The 13,545-nt window shown below is 33.7% G+C and overlaps 1 protein-coding gene across 5 annotated transcripts in view; it reads left to right on the top strand.

Annotated features, from left to right (window-relative positions):
- MTHFD1L (methylenetetrahydrofolate dehydrogenase (NADP+ dependent) 1 like) overlaps positions 1-13,545 on the top strand; it is a 192,487-nt gene that overhangs the window by 127,969 nt on the left and 50,973 nt on the right. The window lies entirely within an intron of this gene.

Genomic DNA, 13,545 nt, shown 5'->3' with positions numbered 1-13,545 from the left:
GTCTCCCGAGTAAAGAGAAGCCTTGTCCCAAAATCCTACTTCTTAGAGCAAAATCTTTTTGCTGCATTACATGCTCAGAAAGTACTTGTCATTTTGTTACAGCATTAGAAAAATTTCCAAGTATGACCTTGATATTATGTTGGGATCATATTTGTTTTTATTAAAATTTCTTTCCTGGTCTTTTCTTGAAATCATTCTCTTGAACACAGCTCTGGTTGGATGGCGAGGGAGGAAGATAAGTCAATAAAGTCTAAATCTCAGGTCACAGGCAGAGACAGCAATTTGTGAACTCTTATATGGGGGAGATGCTAGTTTTTCTTGAGAGTGATTTTTTTTTCTTTTGGTAGGGTTATATGGATAGGGAGTGGTTGAAAGATTATTTGTGCTTTTTAAATCTTTCCAGCTTGATCATGTGCCAAGTTTTACTTGAGCTTTGAGATTCAACCTTTAGTTGGCCTTAGATCATCTGGAATTGGAGCTTCAAGATGAAAAATAAATATGGCATATTTATGAAAGGAATTAGAAAAACATACAAAGGGGAAAGAACTTCAGTTCACATAATTACCCACTCTACTACTGGTATCCATCACTTTGGAGGGTCTTTGGACATCCTGCCCAGCTCCTTCCTCGGTCTCCTTGCTTATCTATAGTTCATCAGTGCTTACATATCCATCATTCAGACCTTCTTTTTCTTTGCAAATGCTTTATAGATTTCAGTCACATTACTTGGAAAGGATTTTACATATTCTTGACTTTCAACCTCTTACTTGTACTCAGAAGAGATGATTAAATTTTTCTTTGTTAGAACTTTTTTGTGAGTGATTACCAAGGCTCCATTTGACTCTGAATCCTTGATCATTATTACTACCTCAATTTATCCCTTGTAATTTTCCCTTAAGTCATTTCAGTCCTATCCCAAAGATCTGACCAATTTTATGGGAGAAGTGAAGGGGAAGAGGAAACCTTGTTCACATCCTTTACAACCATTAAATTTTGGCCATTCCACCTGAATGTAACATTCTTCTCTTCTGCCCTTCTGTTATTAAATTCTAAATTCCCATGGTGAAATAATCTTTCTTAATGGTTTTACTTTTTTTTCAATTAACAAGGATTGGTTAATTTTCCATCTTCATTTCCCTCTCTGAGAAAAAACACCACAACAATAAATGAATGACTGAACGAAAGAATGAAGTAAATTCCATTATTGTCCACGTCCAAAAATGATTCTTGTTCTGCATATTTCTTTCTATTTTTTGTACAAAACTGCAGTTACCCTTGATGTACCCACTACTACATCTTTTTTTAAATGTAGGTACAGAGGTACAAAAGCTCACTGAAGAAGATAATTCATTAAAAAATTAGATTGGACAGGTGGAAGCTAATGACTCCAATGGACATTTAGAAACAATGTTGTTGTTTATCCTTCATTCTCAAAGAGGACCGTGATATCAGAGCAAGTGAATTGGATTTAAGTGAGAGGATAATGTCCAGGCTAGCTTTCTAGGGGATCTCTATAAGGGCCTTGATCTTTAGGTGGAGAATTGATGAAGTCAAGAGAGCCACCACGAGGTTGGTCAAAGATGGAATCTGGAATCTGCAGTCTGAGTGTGAAGTATTATTCCCTGTATCTATGGCTGAGAGACTCTCAGTCCTCAGGCCTTAAATACCTCAGTACAATTACATCATTACAGCAACTGAGCAGGTGCCAATTGTAGCCATTACATCACCATATCACACTAAGTATATGTTTAACTATAGAGAACCATTATCCCATCAATCACACTGAGTAGGTGTTTAACTTAAAACCCTGCTGTCCTTGATTCAACTATACCTTTCCGGAGTTCCAGTCCTCTACATGAGAGAGTCTCTGTTCAAGACAAAATATCAGGATGACTAGGGACAGCCCTGGATGTTGTGGGAGATCTTGGCCTTTTTAAAGCTAAGGCCTTTTAACAGGTCTCTGTTTGACTGAGGCCCTGCCCATTCAGTAATTAAGGCTAGGTAAGACTTGAAGCTAAGAATGGCCTCTTTTACCTAGACAAAAAATTAATTCAACCTGAGAGGGGAAGATCTTTCAAGTTTATGACCAAAAGAGAAATAATTGCTATTTATATTCTCTCTGAGTCAGTCTGGGCCCAAATCATGACTGAAAGGGGCTTAGCTGGGACCTATTATTGGTCACTCAATGAGTGCCAGAGTGATCTGGGTTTAAGGCTTAATCCTTTAGAAATTTAGCCCAAGATTTCTAGGGACATTCCAGCAATCAAAAAGAATTTGCATTCTTTTGGACAGAGCAGTCACACGTAAGAGCTTGGTACCCTAATGTGTACGGAGGGAAGGAAAAGAAAGAGTGAACTCATTAATCACTCTACCAGTTCCAGTTGAGTCCCCAAGTAGGGTAGCTCTACTCACAGATATGGTTATTTATTCTATATTTTCAAAGACATAGTAGGAGGGCTATGCAAAATTACCATCTTCACTTTCTCCTTCAGAATCATCTGGGTCTAGTGGTAAGACAACTGGAGATGGCTCTAGATGCAATTAAAAAAAACTTTATTTTTTCTAGAAATAATAAAATAAAGTTTGAAATAGAAGAGAAATAGAATAAAATATGAAATATCTTATTGAAAAGACAGTTGACCTGGAAAACAGATCAAGGAAAAGTAATATAGAACCTGGATATCATACCTCAAGAAATTATAAAGCCAAATTACCCTGCTATCTTAGATCTTGAGGTTAAAACATAAATCAAAATAATACATCAATTACCTCCTGAAAGAGATCCCAAAATGAAAAATCCCAGGAATATTAAAGCCAAATTCCAGAGTTTCCAGGTCAGAGAGAAAATACTTCAAATATCCACAAAGAAACAATTTAAATATTGGTGAGGCCAGACAGGTTCACACAAGATTTAGTGGCTTAAAAGAACATTGGGCTTAGAGTTTTATATTCCTGATAGCAGAGCAGCAAGGATTGCAAACAGAAATCACCTCTCAGCAAAATTGAGTGTAATCTTTTAGCAGAAAATTAAAAGGATACTTAATGAAATAGAAAACTTTCAAGTATTGCTGATAAGACTAAAGCTGAATAGAACATTTAAGTAGAAGACTCAAGAGAAGCATAAAAAAGTAATCATAAGGGATCCAAAGTTAAATTGCTTATATTCCTGTATGGGAAAATGATATGTGTAACTCATAAATGTATCATTATTAAGGTAGTGGAAAAGAATTATATAGACAAGGGCATAGGTATAAGTTACGTTGGGAAAAAAATGAAGGAGTAGGAAAGGGAGGAAGGGAGAGATAAATAAAATAAGGGAAATTTTCTCCCATAAGAGAGGCACACAAGGAACAATTTTATGTGCTTGAACCTCAATCTCATCAGAATTCAGTCAGAGAATGTGTGTGTGTATAGAAATGTAACTTGCCCAATAGGGAAGTAGGAGGGAAAGTGGATAAGACAGGAGAAGGGAGAATGATAGGGTGGACAAGTTAAGGAATGCAAAAATAGAGTAGAAGAGGAATAAGAGAGGGAGGGAGGAAGAAACAGAAGATAATAGGATGGAGAGAAATACACAGTAATCCTGTGAATGTGAATGGGATGAGCTCACCCATAAAATGAAAGCAAATAGCAGAATGGGTTAGAAAAAAGCATCCAATAATATATTGTTTACTAGAAATGGATGGACACACAGAGTTAAAAATGAAAAACTGGATCATAATCTTATATACTTTTCCTGAAGTTAAAAAGGCAGGGATAGTGATCATGATCTTAGACAAACCAAAAGTAAAAATAAATTAATTAAAGAAATTATCTGGAAAGTTACATTTTACTAAAGGGTCAAATTTATACTGAATGTAGAACTTAGCCAAATTTATAAAAATAAAGAACCATTCCCCAATTGATTAATAGTCAAAGGATATGAACAGGCAGTTTTTAGAAGAAATCAAAGCTATCTATGGTCATATGAAAAAAATGTTCTAAATAATTAGTGATTAGAGAAATGTAAAACAACTGAAGTACCATCTCACACCTTTCAAAAATGACAAATGGATGGGAAAAAAAAGAGATATACTAACAAACTATTAGCAGAATTGTTAACTCATGATGGAAAACTATATGAAACTATACCCAAAAGACTATAAAACTGTGGATAAGTTTTGATTTAGCTGTACCACTACTAGGTCTATATCACAAAGAGATTTTTTAAAAAAAGTAAAAGAACCTAAATGTTATATACATACATATGTATGTGTTTATAGCCACATGTACATATATAGATATATTATGTCAGCTCTTTTTGAGATGGCAAAGAATTCAAAATCAAGGAGATAATTATCAATTAGGGAATGGGAGAACAGGTTGTGGCATATGATTGTGACAGAGTGCTATGGTACTGTGGGAAATGATGAGGGAATTGGTTTTAGAAAAACATGGCTAGACCTATATGAATGATGCAAAGTGTAATGAGAACTAGGAGAGCAGTGTGCAATAGAACAATGTGAAAAACTTGATTACTCTGTTCAATACAGTAATCTAAGACAATTTCAAAGGATGCAAGATTAAAAAAAAAAAATGCTATCTACCTCCAGAGAGAGAAATGATGAACTCTTAGTGCAAATTGAGGTATAATTTTCTCACATTATCATCATTTTTTTTTCTTTTGGGAGGGATATGACTAATATGTTTTGTATGGTTTCACATATATAATTGATATATTACTTGACTTCTCAGGGAGTGGGGGAGTGGTGGTGGAGAGAATTTAGAACTTAATTTTTAAAAAAAGAATGTTTTTAAAATAAATAAATGAGGTGATTGAAATAAAAATAATGGTCAGTATTTTTTAAAAAAGGATCTTCTCACCATCTACTAAATATTAATTACTTTACTATCATAACTAAGTCACTGCCACCCTTTCTACTTTTCACCATTTCTATAACCATATTGTTAACTATTTACTTACTCTTTTATGTTTATAATGCATAGTACTTGGCACATAATAGGCGATTAATAATTTTTTTCATATTTGAGTAATAAAATAGGTTAAATTTAGGACTTCTTTACAGTAATCTTTCTCGCGGAATTTTTTTAAAGTACATTTCTGGGAAACAAATCTAAGCAGTCCGTAAAAACTATACTTGCCAATGGAGGGCGAGGTCTGTTAGGGGACTCATAATTAATTACTTATTTAATGTTCCTGGCTATCATCTTCTGAGAATCAGTCTCATGAAAGCAAAGATACACCTTTGTGAACCAAGGATGGATTGGTCTGAGTTATGTATATGCTTTTTTGATCAATGTTATAGGAATCTATGGTCCTTAGTAACAATTACAGAACTGCTTCAGCATTAGAAAGTTTGTGTATAATTTATTTTCTTTCCATCTTTTGTCATATCCTTCGTAAATGAACATCAATAATTTTTATTGTCATTTTATTTAATAACTAGGAGTTCACTGTTATTTATGTTTACCTCTAATGTATCAAAACTCATTTAAAATACGTGCCCAATACATGTAAAAAAAATACACCCTTAAGTAAATAGTTGTGTCTGAAGCTTCCCATTCAACTTATAAGTTTATCATCTGATCACTTCTACTTAAACATTTCATTCACATTTAAACATTTTTGTCCATATAAAGCCATGCTACCTCTTCTCTTTCCCCATCTATTTATAGCTGAAGTTTATTTTAACTTTATGTGCATCTCATTTCATATTACCCTTGTAATAATGGATTTCAAATGTTAGGAAATTTTAAAAAGATCTCTTCTAGAATTTTATATCAATTTTACTTTCCCTTAAAAGCAGAATTCAGAAGAACAAAATTTTTTAAAATTATTTCTTCCTTTAAGTCCTTTTATCCTCAGTAGGAAAAAGTGTGCTCCAAGTAAATACCAAGTAGATTGATCTGAAATTCTTTCTAATCTTACTCTTAAGTTATAGATTCTCTGTCCTCATCTTTATATTTACCAAATGGAAATACAAGGCTTATAGCAACTCATCTTTGTAGAGCATTTTATAGAAATTGATGGATAAGTGTTCTGAGTGGTTTTTAAAATTTACTGTAAAATAAATATTTTCTAGTTTTACAATGAAAATTATGTTAAGGTCAAACATTTCTCATTGCCACCTAGGGCACAATGAAACAAAGATTAATTTTATCATCATAATTTTATAGATAAATTACAAATTTTATAAGTTTGAATTACCATAGCACATATGAGGCAAAATATAAAATGGTCATTATATAATCATGACTAGACATAATTTTCCTGGTCTTCTTTGCCTAGACACATTGCCCTATCCCAATAGGTAAAAAATTTCATTGGCCCTTTTTTTACTTTAATAGATGTATATGATTTCTCTTAATCTTGTTTCAACTATAAGGTGATTAGGAGAGCTTGAAAGAAATTATCTATCAGCTGAGGGGGTGGGGGGGAAGGAGAGGAAAAATTAGAACAAAAGGTTTGGCAATTGTCAATGGTGTAAAATTACCCATGCATACATCTGGTAAATAAAACCTATTTAAAAAAAAAAAGAAAGAAATTATCTGTCAGATCTATGGATAAGGGAAGAGTTCATGACCAAAGAGATTTGATTACATAAAATTAAAACTTTACATAAACAAAACCAATATAGCCAAAATTATAAGAAAATTAGTCTCTAGATTTCATTAGACAGCTAAGTGATAGATAAGAGTCTAGATCTAGAGTTAAGAAAATTTATCTTCCTGAGTTCAAATCCTCAGACACTCACTGAGGAAATCACTTAATCCTGTTTGCCTTAGTTTTCTTATTTACAAAATGAGCTGAAAAGGAAAATGGCAAACCAATCCAATATATTTCTTTAGAATCCCCAAATGGGGTCACAAAGGAGCTATACACAACTGAACAGTACCAAAGATTACTTAAAGGAGAACAGAATATATATATGATGAGTTTGAAATGATAGATTAAGACAAAAAAGGATGTTTAAATGCCTAACAGAGGTGTTTATACGTAAAGAATTACTGGGATTTCTTATCTTAAATCATACAACTAAAAGGTTAACTAAAAAAAAGGGACTTCAGTTAATTTCATTGTGCTTATTTGGTCTCTCAGAAATATAGAATAAGGTATTTTAATACATCAAATTACTTGTGATGCTTTAATAAGTTTAATATTTTTCAACTTCATACTTCTTTGGAGAACTTAGTTCTTTCTATTGAATGTAATTTTTAGAGCTGAAGGAGACTTTGGAAACTTTTATATTATCTCCATTTTTAAAAAATATATAATTTTTAAAATAAATAATCTATGTTGAACTATGGATATGCAAAATCAGTCCAAAGTCTCAAGGCTCCAGTGGAATAATAACAGCAGTGATTAACAGTTGGGTTGTATGAAAACTGAACTAAGAAAAGCCCTGTATGAATTCTGTGTATTTTTACCCATGACAAATTTTTTTCAGTTAAGTAGTTAAGCTCAGGGCTAGAGAAAAAGTGTGGCCCTGGAGAATCTCTAAAAGGCACTTTGAGTGTCTTGGTTAAATATTGCTTTTGAAAATCAACTGAATGCAAGTACTCGAAATATATGTATGCTTTGTAATGTTTATCATAGCTCAGATTCTGGAGAAAGGTAATTTTGTGGAAGCAAGCCTAAAGCCTTGGGGACCAAAACTGTAGGTGAGTTAGTGAATAGAGATTGAAGCCTGGAACCTTGAATTCAAATTGAGCATCAGACATTTACTTGCTGTGTGACTCTAGGCAAACCATTTAACCTCTGTTTGCCTTAATTCACTGGAGAAGGAAATGACAAACCACTCTAGTATGTTTTCTAAGAAAACCCCATGAACAATATTCACTGAGCTAGTGGGTATCTAAGGTAGAACTTACACCTCAGGTCTTCCTGACCTGGCCAGATACCATTTGTCCCCCTTTCAACAACAACAACAACAACAAAAGCCAACTATCGATTGATGCAAAATAGAATTTTGCTTTGAAATAAAAGTTTTCTCTAATTCCTTTGACTTGGAGATTTTCTTTTTTAAAATACACTATGTCGATTGACCAGCTTGGTCCTTTGAAGTATTTTAAAATTCTATTCTTTCAAGTGATGAAATACTAGTAATATAAAATCAAGCAATAATACTTATAAGGAAAACTAGACTTGTTGGTGGAACCATATTAATTAGGGCATATTTATAGAACCAAGGAATGATAATTTTTATATTGCATGGGATTAAAGAAATAATCTAAGATTTTTAAGTGTATCATGAGGTTCCAAAAGATAGAATTTACTAAACTGAAAAGCGCATTTGATTGCAATACAACTGGATTTATCTATTTCTATAAGGATATACTATATTGCATTCTGAATTAATCATATATACTGATTTTTTAAATCTACTCTCATATTAACAAACTCTGAAATCTATGAGAAATCCTGCATAGATAGATATTTTACAAGCTTATTATATTTTATTTTTCAAAGGCAATAATAAGTACTTTTGAAAATCAACATAAAAGAACAGAAAATCATCTACAGGACAAAAAGTTTTAGTTTGTAGACAATGGGATATACTTTGATGGCAGCGGTTTTTAGTCTTTATGTTATATCTGATGGGCATAATAATCAAGGTATTCTAGCATTATTGTTTTTAAAATTCATTTACAAGTGTGATTGTCATAAAAGAATTTTTTGATCATTGTCTAGGGGGTGGTAGAGGAGAATTTGGATCCCAAGATTGCTATCTGTACAAACTGAAATGTTCCATTCAGGACACTTCTGCCAGGAATTGAGTCCAGGATGTTTATGTTGTATTATCTCCGGCTTTTAGTAGATAATATTGTGCGTGTTGAAACCTGGAAAGGAGCCCGAAGACAAGAATATGGCCTCATCTCTGATTTCAGCTATTTCAGCACTAGTGAAGTTCAGATTAAGGGGAATCATGCTTGTGGAATGTATTGTTGGTATGTAAGGAACTTTCTGGTCCTATACATGCAGCCTGGGCATGATTAGGGTAGAGAAGGAATAGAATATATTTTAGCTCATACTTTTATGCATATGTATTTGTGCATTTCATAGCTTACGCACATAATCACACACCTAATATTCAGCTTGCAATCACAGCTAGAAGCATAGTGGATAGAGTTCTAGGCCTGGAGTCAGGAAGAACTGAGTTCAAATTCATGCCAAAATACTTCTTAGCTATGTGACATCACTCCTTCTCCCAGGCAACTCATTAAAAAAAAAAATCTTTGCTTCAGTTCCTCATAAAATAGAGATAATAGCAGAATCCTTCCCCCCCCCCGTGTAGTTATTATAAGGATCAAATTAAATTGTATAAAATACATAGGATTATAAAGAAAGTTAATTATATTGAAATATAATTGTCAAAATATTTTTTTAAAGTTCACAGTAATATCATTTAAGTGCTTTAGGGTTTTCAAAGTACTTAATAAATATTATCTCATTTGATCATCACAATAATAGGAGATATGTACTCTCTCTTTATTATCCCAATGAATAATATGGAAAATACAGTAAAATGACTTGCCCAGTCACACAGTAAATGTCAGGCTGGATTTGAACTCAAGGCTTCCTGACTTGTCCATTGTTCCATCCACTGGGCCACCTAGCTGCAGTTTAAGAATTCCTGGTCTAGGATGATGAAGGTTATGAACTTATGGCTGGGTCATCCACAGTAACGGGAATTTGGAGGAGGAAGGGCATGAATAGATATGTGAGTCAATCCTATTTCCTCCTTGGCCAGCTACTGATTATCCACACCTGAGGATCAGAGTTGAATGGGAATCAAAATAAATAAGCTTGTTTACTTTGTAAAAGATCCTAATTGTAAGAAAAATTACCTAGCCTTTTCATTTCCAGACATAGCATAAGAGTATGGTAGGTGATCACTCAATAGCTGACAGCACGTGTTGGACTGGTAGAGTCGGTGTTGTCATGGAAGGAGACGGAGCCTTGAAACCCAAACTTGTTATCCCCTCTCTGTGTGACTGTGCAGTAAACCTGAGTTTCCTCATCTATGGAATTAGAGGCCAAGTTCAGTTTTAAAGGGGGGGGGTGTATGTTGGGGGGAATTAGGTTTATAATATACTGTAGTAGGAATTGTAGATGAAAATCTGTATCATCATAAATAATACCACTGCCTTTTTTAAATTTTTCCTTTCCAATGTAAGCCTTTTTTTATTTTTAAGAAGTTGACTTTTATTGAATATTTTGTTTTTACATATCTCTATCCTTGCTATCCCTCCTGGGGAGCTATTACTTATTACAATTTTTTTTTCTTTTCTGTTCTTTTTTCCCCATTTAATAGTATTTTTTTTCAATTACATATAAATTTTGCTTTCAGCATTTACTTTTATGATATTCTCAGTTCTAAATTTTTCTCTTTCACTCCCTTAAATTTCCCTCACTCTTAAATGAGAATCACTTTTACTATTGTGCCTGACTACTATAATTTTATGATCTCTCAGTGAAAGGGTGGAATCTGAGCATGAATGAGGGTTGGAACCTGCTTGTTTTTTCTTTTCCATTTCTTTTGGACCATAAAGGGGATACAGTGTTTGGAAGAGCTGGCCTGCTCTAATTAAAAATGACCACTGAGTTTCCTCTGTGCTTTTTATTCTTGCTGACGGAAAAGCAGGCTTCCTGCTAATTTTTATTACTTTAATAGTTTATTTCTTTGCCAAGCACTTAGGGAACTGTGGAGGATGTAATGTTAAAGTATAATGTCAAGGGAAAACACTTCTGGGCCCATCTTTAGGAGTGAGGGTCCTATCTTGTTGTAGGTATATGATCTAATTATTTATGGAAAGGTCACTTGCCTGGATGGGGCAACTAGGTGGCGCAGTGAATGGACCAGTGGATCTGGAGTCAAGAAGACCTGAATCTGAATCTCTGGCCTTATTCTGCCTACCTGTGTGACCCTGGGCAAGTCACCTGTCTGCCTCAATTTCCTCATTTGTAAAATGAGCCAGAGAAGGAAATGGCAAATTACTCCAGTATCTTTTCCAAGAAAATCCCATAGACGTTATTGGCATGCTTTGCTGCACAGGGTCACAAAGAGTCAGACATAATTAAATGACAACACTTCCTTCAAAGATTTCCAAAAACTGCCTTGTGTTTAAACTGACTTGGGATTTCTTAAAAATTTTGGCAACTGTTAAAATCATTCTGGGATAATTTTGTTGTCTTCAAATTTAAATCCAGCTAAATTTTCTTCTCCAACTACATAAAGTCATTAAATCTTGTCCTTAGAAGGGACTTAAAAGGTCATCTGGTCTAAATTCCAAACTCTTTACTTATCCCACCCTTTAAAGAGAGTCCAGTGGACAAACACTAACTCTCAAGTGAGATCTCAGTTCAGATCCTCCCTCTGGCACCCACTATCTGAGTGACTTGGGCTCTCAGCTTCTTTAAAATGAAAGATTTAGATATAAGGACATCTTTGATATTTCTTCCAGCTTTACATATATATATATACACACAAGTAGATATACATATGTGTGTATACACAAGTAGATGTATGTATATATGTGTGTAGATGTATGTATATATGTATTATGTGTATTATGCTGTAGGATCTCTTACTCCAAATAGAGTTTGTATATATGTATGTATACATATATGTATTTATGTGTGTATACATTTATACATATGTATATACATGTAAGTTACATGTATATTCAGTATCTGGGTTAGAAGCTTCTCATAAAGGATAAATAAATAAATGTAAAGCAGTTCAAGAGAAGGTAGTTTGGGTGGAAAGGAATTAACAGTTTGAGGGATCAGGGAAAAATTCTTGTAGAATATGGTACTTAAAAGAAGTTTGCTTTCCTTCTTCCCCGCCATGCAGGAAGGGAACTGTGGAAGGGAGAAAAAATAGATTTGTGTTCTTCTTTTTTTTTTTTTTTTTTTTAGATGGGTGGGTGGGGTAATACAGATGCAAAACTTTGCATGAACTTTGAGACAAGGTTACTGTATTAATCTTTCTTAACTGCTGTAACAAAGACTTCTCAGGAAGTGGTAGTAATCTATAAATATATGTAATGCAAAAATAAGACATCAGTAAAAGTTTTTTTTGTTTGTTTGTTTTTTTAAGTAGTCCTTAAGTAATTTTATGAGGCAGAAATGAAAAGGAAGTGCATTCCAGGAATGATAGATACAAAAATGTAGAAAGGGGAGCTGGTATGTCTTTTAACCCTCTTGCAACTGGCTTCTAAGTTCATGATTGTGCAAGCCTATGTTTTTGTTCAACATTCATCTTCCATATTTTTTCTGCAGCTTTTAATATTACCATAGTTTGGTATTATTTCTAGTCTATCATTACATCCTGTTCAATGTTACTAAATATTCATCAATTAAATACTCAATTTCATCAATACTATTCTCTTTTTCCTACCTCTCTTACCCCTTCTATGTCTCTTTTGCTGACTTCTGACCCACTTGACACTGAGGGGTAACATAATACAGTATGACAGGAGGAGCATTGAACTGGAAACCCAATTGGATGTAGCCAGTGTAATCTACTATTTGCTAGCTCTGAGTTTGTACCTATCTCTTGTGTTCTCTACCTATCCTATTCTCTGTGTGATTACTTAAAGAATAATTGAGATGGTATAGATTTTATCACTGCTGTTCTAATGCTAGGTTTTTTATACCTTGTGGCTCTGAGATCATGCATTCATATGCAGTACATTTAAGTTAGCTTCTCATTATACCTGAGCAGCTAGGTGGCAAAATGGATAGAATATCAACTTTGGAGTCAAGAAGACCTGAGTTAGAATGTGGAACCTTGTCTGCCTCAATTTCCTCATTTGTAAAATGAGCTGGAGAAAAAAATGTCAAACCATTTCACTATCTCTACCAAGTCTGACAAGACTGATAAGAAGCAATTAAAATAGCCCATTGAGATGTGCAAAACACTTTACATGTATTATCTCATTTGATCCTCACAGTAGCCCTGAGAGATAGGTATAATTATTATTCCTGTTTTACAGATGAGGAAATTGAGTCTGAGAAAAGTTAAGCGCCTTGCCGTAAGTTACACAGCTATTAAGTAGGCAGGATTTGAATTCAAGTGTACCTGATTTCAAGGCTAGGATTCTACTTACTGTGATACTAACTGGCCAGTATCCACTTGGGCTTTTCAGGAATCCTGCCTGACTCTCAAGATGGGCTTATCCTTCAGTCCTATATTCCTTTTCTTCCATCTAATTCTAAATTTAGTTCAGAGACTAAACCTATGTACTTTCTTCCTAGTAAAGTTTTATTTATTATAAAAATGATAGCTATTTTCCTTAAGGAGGACTCTTGTATATGATCTGTTATGAAAGCATATAAAAGAAATAGTCTTCTCCTGTATATCTTGGTTACAACTTTCTGGTACTAGAAACTATTCAGCCAGTCTTCTAAGAGACTAAGCTTTTAAGGCTTTTATTTCTTGGTTGACATATGACCTTAAAAGAGGATATAATTAACAGTTTATGAAAAAAATGAAGACTGTAGCCTGAGATAATTTAATGATATTGCCATTTCTGTTG

This window comes from Sminthopsis crassicaudata, chromosome 4, assembly GCF_048593235.1.
Source record: "Sminthopsis crassicaudata isolate SCR6 chromosome 4, ASM4859323v1, whole genome shotgun sequence".
In the NCBI taxonomy this organism is placed as follows: Eukaryota; Metazoa; Chordata; class Mammalia; order Dasyuromorphia; family Dasyuridae; genus Sminthopsis; species Sminthopsis crassicaudata.
The sequence above is the reverse complement of the archived record's forward strand: the minus strand, read 5'-3'. Positions and strand labels throughout refer to the sequence as shown.